Source organism: Simochromis diagramma, unplaced genomic scaffold (genome assembly GCF_900408965.1).
Source record: "Simochromis diagramma unplaced genomic scaffold, fSimDia1.1 OVJJ01000321.1, whole genome shotgun sequence".
NCBI lineage: Eukaryota > Metazoa > Chordata > Actinopteri > Cichliformes > Cichlidae > Simochromis > Simochromis diagramma.
Window position 1 is genome coordinate 16954008 of NW_024386772.1, and position 14549 is coordinate 16968556.

A 14549-nucleotide genomic window follows, 5' to 3' on the forward strand; every position below is an offset into this window, starting at 1 on the left:
TTTTTGCAATGGCAGAGTTTACCTCATATGTTGTCAGAGAACACAAAGTACAGTTTTATGCGTGCACGTGCCTGTGTTTTCAGTGATGGATGCGCTTTAACACTACAGATTGTTGGCATGGCTATTGCTAGCGCTAGAGCTAGTGCTAGGTTCAGACAACACATCTATCGACACAAAAGCTGAAGACAGTCAGTATGAACATTTGCAGGAGTTTTAGGAACCAATTAGTAAAGATTCTCAGAAGGTCACTCATGTCGGCAGCTAATTAAAAAGTCAAAGTATATTTATTTTGTCAGTCTAAGCACCTACATGTATCTATAAACTGATGATAACAAGGAATTATTACCAAAAGAGCAAGACAATGAACCAGCAAAAGTCATTGCAAAGCTGTATTACATTAGTTTATAAAACACAACTCAATTTTCATAGGAAACGTATGGCTCAAAAAGAAATGTGCTGATCTATTGGTGCATTCCTACTGAAAATGATTACTAGAAACACTTCACTGATTTAAATTTTGTTGCAAGTAAAAAGAAAATAGTGTATAAATAAATACGTGTAAAAAGACTATCACTGTATAAAACTCTCACAACTCATTGAATGTCAGTTTATACTAGACAGACAGACAGGAAGACAGACAGACAGACAGACAGACAGACAGACAGATAGATAGATAGATAGATAGATAGATAGATGACAAAAATAAAACATTTCTTCACAATCGACTGTCTCCCGCACAGATGCAAAAACTAAAATTGCATTTACAGCAATAATTGCAATTTCTACTCAGTTCTTTTTCTGTCACTGGCACTCTTACAAGCACAAGGTACTGATAATTACTTCAAGGCTTCAGCTTCATTAGCCAACAGACCTGGCACCCAGATTAACACTTCAAAGAGCTGAGCTGAGAGAAAGAATGAAGGATGTTGGCAGCCATAAAAATATGAGGTACTGTTAAAAAGTTTATCCTTTGCAAGAGAGAGATAGGACGAGTGAGAGAAGAACTTACATCGGGACGAGTCATGACTTGATATGTGAATTTTCTTTCCTTTTTTCACTTCATCAGGTTTGATCCCTCTCTTTAATTTGTTGTGGACTAGATTCTGTGTTGCTAGGCACATGTGTGCAACACACCTGTGTTAACTGCCTGTTCTGTTTTTGAGTGCACTGATGCAGGCATAAATGAGTTACATGAGGGAATGAAACAACACAGAAATATCTATGCATGCACAGGCAAAGCAAGGCAAACAGCTCATGAGCAATGCTGATCATCATTTAGCCTTTTTTCTGCGTGCCATATATATTAAAAATATACAGGAAGCTGCACCAATGATGCAACCTAAAGAGAGTAGTATTATTGAATGGTAGATGCAGTACACTGAGAGTATACTGTCTACTACACTACTACGCAAGAAAAGAGTAGAAGAGGCCAGGACACAGTGAAAGGACTATAACTCCTACCAACTTATACATTTCTTTGTTTTATGTTATATGTAAATTTGGCAGGTTATATTAAACACAGCCAGTGTTTCAAATAATTTGGAACTTGGAAACTAAACTACGTTCTGCTTTCTAAGTATATATCAAAGTTCTCACATTACAGTCTATTTAAGCTGTATTTTAATCATACAAATAACCAAAGGTGCAGAAAGGAGAGACACTATAACATAATTTGGTGGCAGCAGAATAACATTTACATAATTACATTTCCTGACAGCAGATGTTTTCCACTTGCGTCACCTTATTAACACATTTTCCACACGTACCACTATGCAATTTCCATGTAAATACAGCGAAAAGTCTGTGCACCGTTACATCACACAATAAACAGTTAAGAAGTGTGATATTTACTAAAAAGAGAGTCCTGTAATAATATTTATTGGGCCATATGTTTGCTCTATCCATTCTCATGTACTGGATTAGAATCTGGATTGAGAATGTGCAGATGGATGGACAGAAGAAGAAGCTACTAATCAAAAAATATTAAATATGCTTTCTTGTCAGTTTACAATGTGCTTTTCGAACACACAACACAAGCAAATGCGTATCTCCTCACTGGTGCTACACATCTGCTAGTTATATCAAGTAAAAACAACCAGGCCGGTCAATTAAAAACAACATTCACATTTCTCAGTACGAAATGATATAATTAATATTTACGCTGTTGTATAATTCACATAGCCCACTGTTATACTGCATAGACTGATGCCTGCTTAACCCAAATTAGTCAGCATAGCAATTACTAATAACAATTACATGCTTCTGGTTATTGCATGCACAAACTGTGCACCACTCCACTGTTAAAAGGTGATGCACAGACTATTGAGGCATATGCAGGCAGCTTTTCAGCTGCAGTGATTTTAATTTAATCCATCATTTCTGTAAATACTTTTGGCAAACGTAGCTAAATGTTAGCAACATTTTCTAGCTTCACAAGCTGTCTTTAAAAAAAACTGCTTGTGCCTTTATAAGAACAAGGTTAAGATAAGATAAGATAAGATAACCTTTATTAGTCCCACACGTGGGAAATTTGTTTTGTCACAGCAGGAAGTGGACAGTGCAAAAGTTATGAGGCAAAAATTTGAATACAATAAGAATAAATACAGTACACAACTGTACAGAATAGAATAAAATACTATATACAGTAGAATAAAATAAAATAAATATACAATAAGATAAAAATAGAATACAAATACAAATACTATATACAACTGAGTAAAAATACAACGATGACAGAAAGGATTATTGCACTTAGTATTATTGCATACGTATGGATGTGTGTGCTTGATCAGTTAAAGTCTTTATTATGGAGTCTGACAGCAGTGGGGAGGAAAGACCTGCGAAATCTCTCCGTCCCACACCGTGGGTGCCGCAGTCTCCCACTGAAGGAGCTGCTCAGTGCTGTCACAGTCTGCTGCATGGGGTGGGAGATGTTGAGGTAAGTGTTGGATAAATATAATACTCGTATATGAGGACTTCTTGGGGCCATTTGTGTAAATTTTGTCTCAGTTCAATTCAATTCAATTTGAGCAAGCACATGGCAACAGTGGGAAGGAAAAACTCCCTTTTAACAGGAAGAAACCTCAGGCAGAACCAGAAAAAAAAATAAAGAGTTACTTTCAGCTGGTCCCTTGTCACAAGCGGTTATGTCGCATGTTTGACTTGGCAGAGCTTTACACAGGATGCCTTTCCAGACGCAAACCAGGCTAGAACCTTTCACACACCAAGCTAATGCATTTCTCACTACACTATGGAAGTATACACATCTAAATGTAAAAAATAAAAAGAGGCCAAAAGTATTTCACTGTGCAGCATAGCCTTGCAGGTCAGTGTATGCAGATAAGCAAATGCATCACTTAACACCCTTGACCGCATTCGGTGTGTTGCATGTATGCATAGCAAAGTGTTGGTGGGCAAAAGTTGAAAAAGCTCAGAACTCATCAGTAAAACCTGTCACACACTCGATGAGACTCAAACTGCGAGGTAATTTAATGCTTCATTCCTTCAGCCCTTCACTGACAGCACCCATATACATGGACAAGACTCCAGACAGCACTGACACACATACACACACACACACCCCAAATGTCTTTCAATTTATCAGTTTCAAACTGCTCTACACCCACAGATACACAATAACACATTCACACATGGCTTAGTTTTCTCACGCGCACATAGCCAGACACAAACATACACAAAGTCTCAGGCTGCCACCCGATCGATAATCCCATTATAGCTGAAAAGGCTCTTTTATTTGTTCTGATTGAGTTTAGGGGGAGGAAAAGGCATGGCTCATAATTAAAGCAGGATTTGCTAGATTGATGGTTAAATGGGGTGAAAGCGGAATTTAAACAGACAATTGCTGTCGCACATGTGAAAACGGTATGATAAAATATCCCTTCCCCAAAGACAAAGGCTCAAATTTGCCGTCCATCCGACTTCGCGAGCTGCATGTTTACTTCTTCTCAAAGTGGCAAAGGTGTAGGTGTGAGTACAACGGAGCGGGTGAGGGCCACACCTCTCTCAGTGAAAACGAGGACTTGAACAAGAGTCATTATGTTGTATTTGCCTCCAAATAGAGTTTATGCAAATGCTCTTGGCCACAGTCCATCATAAGAGCCGTGAAAAGCATGCAGAGCTTACACATTTGTTCACAAATATGTCTACAGGTGTGAACATGCCAAATCCCTGTTTATTAGGATATTCTAACACTATGTAAACATGCAGAAAAATAAAGTGAATGCCCCAAACACATTATATAAGAACTAATTTGCTCATACAGGGCAACTCTTAGAAAAATATGGTATAGTGTGCCCTTGTGAATCTGCTCCCTTTGGCTTTAACAACACCTTCATTAGTGGCAATTACTGCCCATGTATTACTGTTTTACTGCCCATGGAGTAAACAATAAAAACAGTGAAAACAGACCAACAATATCAGTAAAAGTTAAAATACTTCAGGGACTTTAATTGCTTTCATAGTCAACTTACTTGGCAAAGAATTATTGCATTGCAAGCACAAAAATTTGCACTGTGCTGTAAGATAAACAGTAGAAGCCGCAAATGTTTAATCTTTTGAATATGAATCACTTCACCGATGTATTCCTAAGTGGCAGGTTCCTTGTAATCATTAGATTAGAGTTCAGACTGAACTCATTATTTTGGGCTAAAACTACGGCGAATAATCAAATGTCATAATAATGTGAAGCTGCGATATCCTGCAAAGCCCTTCACTCTTGACTATGTCTTTAAAACTTCAATCACTAGCACCTCCAACCGAGAAAACTTTACCATGAAGTTCCCAAGTTTCACACATTTTTTTGTTTTACAGAAATTTGATGTTTCTCAATATTAACACAAAGTTGAAAGGCTTCGGAATGTAAGAAAGTCAGCTACCATGTGGCCAAATAAGTTAGTCATCAAAAGCAAGGAAACAAAAAGGAAAATCACTGGTTGCACAATGTATTTGAACCTCAAAACATTTGATCCTCTTTGATTTACAGCCTACAGACAAAAATGATATACCTGAACACACAGAAATAATATTCTTCTGTTCCCGTCAAAGTGAGTATTCCCTAGTTTAGCAGAAACTAGAAACATCTGTAGGCATTTTGCATGAATTTCAAACAGTCTGTGATGCTGGTTTGGTGATAGTTTTCATCTATAATTCCTGTGTTTCTTCCAGAGATTTCCCCATTTAAAACCCTCCCACAAGCTGGCTTTCAAATCTGGTCTTTGTCTATGTCAATCCTTGGTGGGTTTGATAGTGTTTTTAGAAGAACTTTTAGTGGTGAAGCTATAAACAAATTGTTTTTTTGGAGTCATAGTTCAGATGAATTTCTATCAACCTGAGGCTTCAAAAGCACAAAACACACATGTGTTCTATATTTTGTCAGCACATATAAACACATCTCTTTTAAAAATTGCCTTAAAAATCAAGCCAGTTCACTTTCTCCACAATATTAATGTGCCCATTATGAATTATAACCATGAGTGGCATTTCAGATGAGCACTGAGGATACAGGTCGTCAAAGAAATCAGTGGGAAAACAAAAAAAGACAAAAGTCCTCTGTAACTGTAAAAAGCAACAATTTTAGGCATAATTTATTGGAGTATCTCACCTTTGTAGGTTTTCAAAAGGAATTAAATGTTGACTTATGCAAATATGACAATTAAATGGTATGACGCTATATGGAAAAACCTGAAATGTTAATGATTTAGATCTTTGACTTGCAGGCATAAATCTTCCACAGTTTCACGGCAAGTAGGTCAGGAACTGAATTTGGCCTTGATATTTATGATTAGCACTTCCCCTTTAAATAGAGATTTGTATGCAAAAAGGGCACATTTCATCCTGCAAGCCAATTAGGTCGTTAAATATACAAGTAAGGCAGCAATGCTTGTCACTGTGTCCTGGGCAGCGCTATCAGTTATATTTTGCACCCACTGAGGTTGATTTTTTTAAATCGAACACAAACAAATGTTTATTTATTTATTAATTTTAGGTGTGGCTAAGATAAATATCCTCTTTTTTTACATTAAAATCTTAAGTGTTGTTTCTGGGTTTTCCTTTTTGTTTTAATCAATGAGCTCTTTTGCAATTTTTAAAAACATATTGGTAAATCTGTATTAAGGTAACACTAGGAATGATGTCTTTCTCAGATTAAACATTTTCAACTTTATTTGACTGATTCTTGATTGATTTGCAGATTTTTTGCAGTCCCTGCATACATCATTATTTTTTATCTAAGCGAGAAGTACCTGCTGCTGTGAATAAAGGGTTTCCTTGTGATGAGACAGCACTTCAAGCTCCAGCAGAGAGGCTTGAGCTCATAGTGACTGGTAGCGCATATAAAGGCACATATAAATGCACTGCAGTCATGCTGAGAGCACGTGTATGCTGGAATCTATGTGGATGACACACAATCTTTGCTTAAAACCATGCCTGTCTTTGAGGAATAGGGGTCAACATTTGCAAATCCCACTGCACAAAAAAGGAATAAACTACCACTGTTTTTCTAGCAGCTATTGCTTTTCATTAATAATTCTTACAGGGTAGGTGACACTAGTATGCTGGTACTCAGAAAAAGGGGTAACGTCTTTTGGGACACATTAGTACCATCCACCTCTTGAACAAATCTCTACCTCTGGGCCTCTAAGATATTAAAATTAGGGCCAAATAGATATTTAATGAGTGAACTGAATGTTCACTCATGAATGAAACCAAAACAAATATTGGTATGAAAAAGTCAAAATCATTATACTGCTAACAGCCAGATTTACTAAGTTGCCCCAATTACAATAATGTGCCAACGGTAATGGCAAGTTTGTGCGTATCTACTAACAATGTGTTAATTCCTAAAGAATAGCGACCAGCAAGTTATTTCTGCCTAAGGACACCTTGTGGGTATCAATGTGACACCTGTCTAACAGAATTGCAGCATTTGACGCACTGAGAAGAGAACAGGTCGGGGCATTGTCACATTAATTTGATTATGCAATTCCTGCCAGAGCACAGGGATGCCAAAGAAGTCCAATGTTGTTTGAGCTTGTAAGCCATACAGTCAGAACATGTTATTTAAAGCAATCACTTAATGGGGGACAATGAATGCAACATTTCCCCCAGTTACTAACCCTTTCCATGAGACTATATTTATATCACTGGACTATTGCTAAAAGTGAACACCAAAATTCAGAACAATCTGTGGCCCTCGAATACGAATTCCCAGGCAGAAAGCTAAAGAAGGTCGGACTTATACATTGAACCCCTTCAAGAAACGTTATCTTAAAATCCGCAGCTGCACTACGCCTTTTTACTGTGGAACTGGTGCTTATTTTAAATAATTAGAAAATTAGGAAAAAAACTAAACAGGCCTTTGTCTCCTTAAAAAGCCTTTTGGAAATACTTCAACATCAAGAAATGACGATCTAACCAAAAACAAACACAAAGGTCATACTAAGAAAGTTAGAAGGAGAACAAAAGCCTCAAGGCATTCATTTTTAGCAGTGATTATGCAACTGGTGACAAACACTGTTGGGCTGGTAAAAAAAAGACCCAATAAAGACAGAGAACCTACTCTGTCTTATAATTTAATACTTACAGTATGTGGCCCACACACACATTATTATTATGATCTGATTTTATCTTCCGTTGTTTTATGGATCCAAAGTCTCATTTTTATGTTAAACCCACTACATATGATGAGGCTGTAGCTCTAAGGGGAACTGGCAGGTTCACAACTGTAACTACAAACCTCCCCTTCTCTATCAAAGTCAGGACAAATCACATAGCACTTTTCGTTTCACATAAAAGTCGAGGTCTTAAATCACTGTTGTATAAGGTAAGCATATCGCAGCTAATAACAACAGTCAAAACTTCACATAGCACATAATTCTAAAAGAGAGAGCTACGTTTCAGGTGTATTTCCTCTCATCCTTGCTCCTGCATGGCCAATCAGTGTTTATGCAATAAGAGGAAGATAACATCCAATAACTACATCTCTGCTCGCCATGGTCAGTCTACATTATTCCATCACTTAGCTCTGATTAGTCGTAGGTCTATCCAAGGCACTTTACTCTGCATTCATTGGTAATGTCCGAAACTAAAACCTGATCTAAGAGGTTCAGACGTTCATCCATCTGCCATTGCCAAGCTATAAGGACTTTAAGCAGCAAAGAAAGGAAGAAAAAAGAAAGATCAATCCTAAACATCTGGCAGTCATTATGAGGAAAACTAAAGTCAAACTGAAGGACATTAATTGTGTTGAAATGCTCAGGTTTCAATTCTTTATTTTACAGATGCTTTGTGGGATGCAGTCTGTTAGCATCAGACAGTCACAAATAAAACAGAACTGAACGGCCTGTATTTACATATATCTTGTTATAAGTAAACACATCCCTCCTCTAATCCCCCGTTGCTCATGAGAAATAACATTTTGGCAAAAAAAGCCCAGAAAGTGTGACCATACACTGAAGCTGTTCCAAGAAATGGTTGAAAGAACAAACACTGCATTTCTGGCTGATTTCCAGGAGCATACACTCAGCTCACTTTTTAACTACTTGAAGCTTAGAAGAAGGTACGCGACATTTACACGCACACTTTGAGCAGAAATTGTCACCTCTCATAATTACACATGTGAAAACATTGTTTGATTTGATTTTCTTTGGTTTGCTTCCAAAAACAAAAACTCAAATCTTTTAACAATGATGTATAACTGCTGGTTTTTTTTGTCTTTTCTTTTCTTTTTTTTTTGCGGCACTGTTGTCACAAGCGCCGAGTCTCTTCCTGACAATAGTAATTAACTTAATGACATATGAGCACCATAAAATGGCGCGGATATGTCACTTCATGAATAGAAAGGTGGTTGAACTGAGCGCCGTTACTCTGCATTACATCTGTCTCAAGAGTCTCAGGAATTTCACTAACATTAACACAGTCGGGAAGGGGTGATCGGAAAAGAAATAATTACAACAATTACTTCTTTGACTTTATCTGTGCCTGACATGTACATACACACAGTACACTCACGTATGCACATGCAGAATATAATAACTGTGGTAAGTGAAACACTGCCAACGTTAATTACAGTGTTGCCAGTAAAATAAGTGCAATAAAAGTGGAAAAAGATGGCATAATATATGCTTGTTAAGACACTAAAGAATGCTTTCGCCCTAATGCCAAGTTGTATGCCACACACAAACACACACACACGCACAGAAACACATAACTGGGAGGAAGCTTGTGACAGGTTGGTTTTATTTCTTAAGATTGCAGCATGTATGTAATTCACTATGTAGGCATATTTTCATATACATGTGACAAATGGTTTGAAAAATGAAAAGCAACGTCATCTTTATGATGTCTTTCTCTGCCTGAACACACTATGCTTAAGATAGATTTTTATCACCTACCTGTTTCCAGTATTTGTTGTCCACTCTTTAAGTGTTTATTTCAACACAAAGATGGAAAGCTCCTCTTCTTGATTTGCATTTATGAAGATCTTCTTACGCACTTTGCTCTTCGTTCTGCGGATCCTCAGCAGTTCTGCCAGGATTTTTCTAGAGAAGACTCTTGACCTGGAGCTGCATTCAAAAGAAATACAAATAAAAAAACTGGAGTTAAACACGACTATCATCTCTAACAGCATTTTACAATAAAAAAAAACTCTTATTGCAAAAATTCTTTACCTTTTTATAGCCATTTTTAAATCATGCTCCTTAACAGGTGAATTAAAAGCAGAGTGCATTGCTGTTACTTCATTAAATTCATTGTGCACTGTCCACTACTTCATTAATTTACTAATGATGTTTATTACCATTTATTCATTATGCTAAGTAAAGATGAATGCTGATATGAATCGCAATAAACTGCACAGGATTAAACAGATTGAAATGGCGTTATAAAGAAATATCTTCTGGTGAACTATATCCATCCTTAAAAAGAAAGATTGGAAAAATATACATAAACACTGGATCACTCAGCACTGATGGATTTTAAAATACATTTTAAAAGAAATGGGTTGGCAACGCTGATGATTAGACTTAATGTGAAACTCAAGTGAGACAGATAGAATAAGGTCATCTATCCATCCACCCATTTTCCACCATGTATCTGGGTGTGGTTTGTGATGTCCGCAGACCGCCCTCGACCTGATCACACTAGACCAAGGCTACGTCCACACGTACCCGGGTATTTTTGAAAACGCAGATTTTTCTATGCGTTTGCACCTTTCGTCCACACGTAAACGGCGTTTTTGGTCACTGAAAACGGAGATTTTTAAAAACTCCGGCCAGGGTGGATATTTTTGAAAACTCCATCTTTGCATTTAGGTGTGGACGAGAAAAACGCAGAAAACGCAGCCTCAAAGGTGTGCGCATTTTTTTGACGTCACACTGTGCGCCACGTTATTGTTTCGGTGAAATGAATTTCTACAATACTGTTACTGTTAATTGTACTCTCTGCAGTGTTTAAATGCTTACATATAAACACACAGTTACTGTCCCTCCACACATACCACTCAGTTCGGCTTCTATGCCCCAGCTTTGTTTACTTTTTCCCACCGAGGCTTCTAGACTTCTGATTGGCCAACATTTCTGCACGGTTAGGAATATATCGCCACCTGTTGCTTTGGCATGTTCCTAGCAGCGTTTTCCTTCATTTCTGCCTTTACGTGTGGACGGGATTATTTTTTAAAACGAAAACGGAAAATCTCCGTTTTCAAAAATACCCGTGTACGTGTGGACGTAGCCCAAGACAGTGTGTCCTGGGTTTGCCCCGGGCCTCCTCCCATCATGATATGCCGAAAGCACATCACCATTTATAGAAAGTTCATCCACGATCTCATTCTTTTAGTCACTACCCAAACCTGAGGTGGGTGTCCAAGGTGAGGGTAGGAATGCAGACTGACCAGTAAACAAACATCTTCACTTTTATGCTGCACTTTCTATTCACCACAACATATCTCTCAATTTCACTTCTCACTCTGCCCTTACTTGTGAACAAGTTGCATAAACTCCTAAATTTGCAGCAGTAGGGCCCCCATTTTCCAGCTGAAAACCATTTCCTCAGACTTGGAGAGGATAATTCTCATCCCAGTTGATTCACACTAGGTGGAAAAATGAAGCCAACAGAATCACATCTACACATAGCAGAGATGTGTACCTGCTACCCTTGTACATGTACTTGGGCAAACTCCCAAACTCCCTCAAATATCCTTGAGATGATAAAGAACTGGTCCAGTGTTCCACAACCCCCAGGTTTCACTGTTATTGTCCAAGTGCATATAGATGTCCCCTGGCAGGACAATGGCAAGAAGGTGTGGCTGTGTGGTGCTCATTTCGTTGCATAGACTCAAACAACATACAGGACCAGTTCCCAAATCCAAAGGCACATGGAAAAAAAAAAATTAAAATTCTGATCGTCCAGGGAAATCCCCAACATACAGAAACAGAGCTAGGGGCAATCCCAGATTGCAGTAGAGTCCAGCCCCTTTCTAGGAGACTTGTTCCAGAACATAAGCCATGTGTTGAAGTGAGCCAGACTATATCTAGCCAGAGAGGTGGCATTCCATATAGCAGGAGCCAGTTTTTACATCCAGGGATTGGAACGCCAGACAGTTGCTCATTTCACATTGCTCAAACCCCTATGACATATGGTGGGCCCATTGGAAGACTATGCACTGCTGAGCACGGCTAAGTCCTAGGCGTCAAGTGCCTGCTCTCAAGCCCCTACCCCAGGTATGACTCAAGGGTGTGAGCCCTGTTAACCCTGGTAACTTAGTCCCCTAGTCTTGCCGTCTTAGTCTGGCTCTTCACTCATGATAAGTTTGCCTTGGGAGATCTTCCCAGGGGCAAAATGTCATGAACAAAATAGTAGCTCCTGGGATCACTCAAGCACACAAACCCTTCCATCATGAGGCTATGGAAAAAGAGGCCAACAGAGGAGAAATCTATGTCACTGCTCTATCGCACTCTCATTCTTTCACTATTTGTCTTCCTCTCCCTCTTTCTCTCCTATTGACCTTTGCTCACTATTTCAGCTGCTGTGGTTTACTCTAATTAGCATCACCAGGGCAGACAACTAGAGTGACAATAATGATGGCAATAATAGCTGATGGCTACAAGGTGGCAGATGGCTCCATCTGTAAGTATTACTATATATATATAATGAGATGCTACCTATCTTCTGTTTCAGTCACAGTGCAGGACACCTGTCACAACATACCTCCAGTCATCAATACACAACACCTATCTATGAACAATTTGTGCAAATAACTGTCAGAGAAACTGACATACTTCTTTTCCTCTCTCCGAGGCCTCTCTCTTTGCTTCTGTGCCTTTCTTTATCTCTCTCTCCTTCACTCTCTCTCTCTCTCCCTTCGGCACTGTCACCCTTTCCCTGACAAACACAAGCACAGACATCCACACAGACAGTCTAAATCAGTTAGGGAGAGTCTGTGCTAGCTGCCCCACAGTGAGCAGAGCAGGGCATCTCATTTTTAGCAATAATACTCGACTGATCCTGTTTCTCCGTTTCAACTTGAATGGAGAAATATCACCAGATTAGACATGAACATTACTGGGCACAGTAAGTGGGGATGGGCATGAGATAAGGCAGGAGCTCATGCTTCATGAAAATGCATGCATGCTGAGGACAACACATCCTATTAGCTCTCACTCTGCACATGATATACTTGCAAGGGACATGAGTGCAGTCACAGAGCAACAAACACATAAACACACGGACAACATTTTGACTTCAACAACTGGTGCAAATTTCTGAAGAGCAAGTCAGGAATGATTGAGGACAGAAATTATCATTATTTAATTAACAAGGAATTCCTAAACTATGGTGTGTCAAAGACTTTACAGAAGATAATGAGCTGGACTGGAAAGAAAAAGCTGTGTTAATTAAGCAGCTCAGTGATGCAAACCTTTAAACTTAGTTGTATTTTATTGTTAGTTACTCTGTTTGTGTGCAGAGTACGGAGTCAATTCAATTCCTTCATCATTTTTTCATTATCTTCATTTATCTAAACTAAAGTAAGCACAAAAAGAGTGACAAATATTATGAAAGCAAGTGATCTCCTTCTGTTTCACAGATTATGTTTTGAGATGCTGCAACAGTATATAGACCCACGTTATCAGATTCTGATTTGTCTGTCACTAAGTAGCATTTCTATGAAAAGTGTTATTTATTTGATGTGCTAAAAAAATAAGGCCCAAAAAACACACTGGAAATGTCGTGTTGTGTTTGCAATACTAAAACACAGATTCCAACATTTTCCAAGTGGCACGCCAGATTTCTGCTTTCATGTCAAATATTATCCATATGTACTAAACCACTTCTGTTTTATAAACGACAACTTTTTCTAGTGAAACGCCCTCTAGTGAGACTTTCAGGTTACTGTCCAAGTTGTCAGAGACTAATAGCCATAAATGCCTGAAACTCTGAGTTTGTCTCTATGTTTGTAGAGGCAGAAATTGGTAGATGTTTACAATGTTTCTTTTTTTTCCCCCCAGAGAATAACACTTTTCAGTTGTGCTTTCATTGAACAGCCTTCCATGTTGCAGTCAGTAACAACTTTAACTGTTAACCACAAAGCAAAGCATGAAGTAAAGTAAAGACACTTACAGAAAAAAGAAAGTTTCCACAGGACTCAATGCAATACTGTAAACAAGTAAATCTACCCTTACTGCTTCCATAGCAATTAAGAGTGTGAGCAGCAACCAGGCGCTGCTAATCAAATGGATTGAATAATTGATCATGAGCAACTGTGAGCACCTCTATAAAAGCAGAAGGCTTAGCAGGAGCACTGAGCTGTGTTTTAGCACAATGCCAAGAAGGAAAGACATAAGGACTTAGACTTAGGGCATCAGCAAACGCTGCTTGTAATCTCGGAACCAATAAACAAATTTTCAAATAATTTTAAGTTTGTCATTCTAGGGCAAGAAAGGATAATCACAAATGGAAAAGATTCAAGACGGTCTTTGAAACGTCCACGAAAATTTGCTCCAAAGTCAGGCCTTGCCATGGTCAAAGAAACAGCAAAAACTAAATTAAAATCCAAGAGCTACATCTTAGTTAGTTAGTTGGTTAGCATATTAAACCAACTAACTTCAGTCCTTTAATAAAATTATAAAAGGACTGAAGAAATATGGCTCGTTTGTAAGGGTTGCTGGGTGAAAGCCTGTTTTCTTTAAAAAGAACATGGCAGCACAAATTAAGTTTGCAAAGTTGCATCTGAGCAAACCAAAACTTCTGGAGCTCCTTTGGAAAGCTGAGACCAAAGTGGATATGTTTGGCCTTAATGCAATGTTTTTCAGGTTTCACTGTTTAGAACTTCACTGATTGTAAAATGTTTTCCAACATATCAGGTTTATTGCACATGTTTTGATGTATAAATTGCAAATAAACATAGCACTATCTTGCCCTTGGTTTTCATCCAGGAAACACCTCAGCTGTGAGCGGGGAACCACTGTGAGCGGGGAACCACTGTGAGCGGGGAACCACTGTTCACAGCGACACATCTCAGTGGTGCGACCTGCTCA

General features: G+C 38.5%; 1 protein-coding gene across 1 annotated transcript in view; it reads right to left on the reverse strand.

Moving 5' to 3' along the window:
- The window catches only part of LOC120747330 (protein phosphatase 1 regulatory subunit 29), a 74379-nt gene that overhangs the window by 41614 nt on the left and 18216 nt on the right, over positions 1 to 14549 (reverse strand). Inside the window, exon 2 of the mRNA XM_040053123.1 lies at positions 9411 to 9581. The gene's annotated coding sequence lies outside the window, so the exon portion shown is untranslated. The remainder of the gene's footprint in view (positions 1 to 9410; positions 9582 to 14549) is intronic.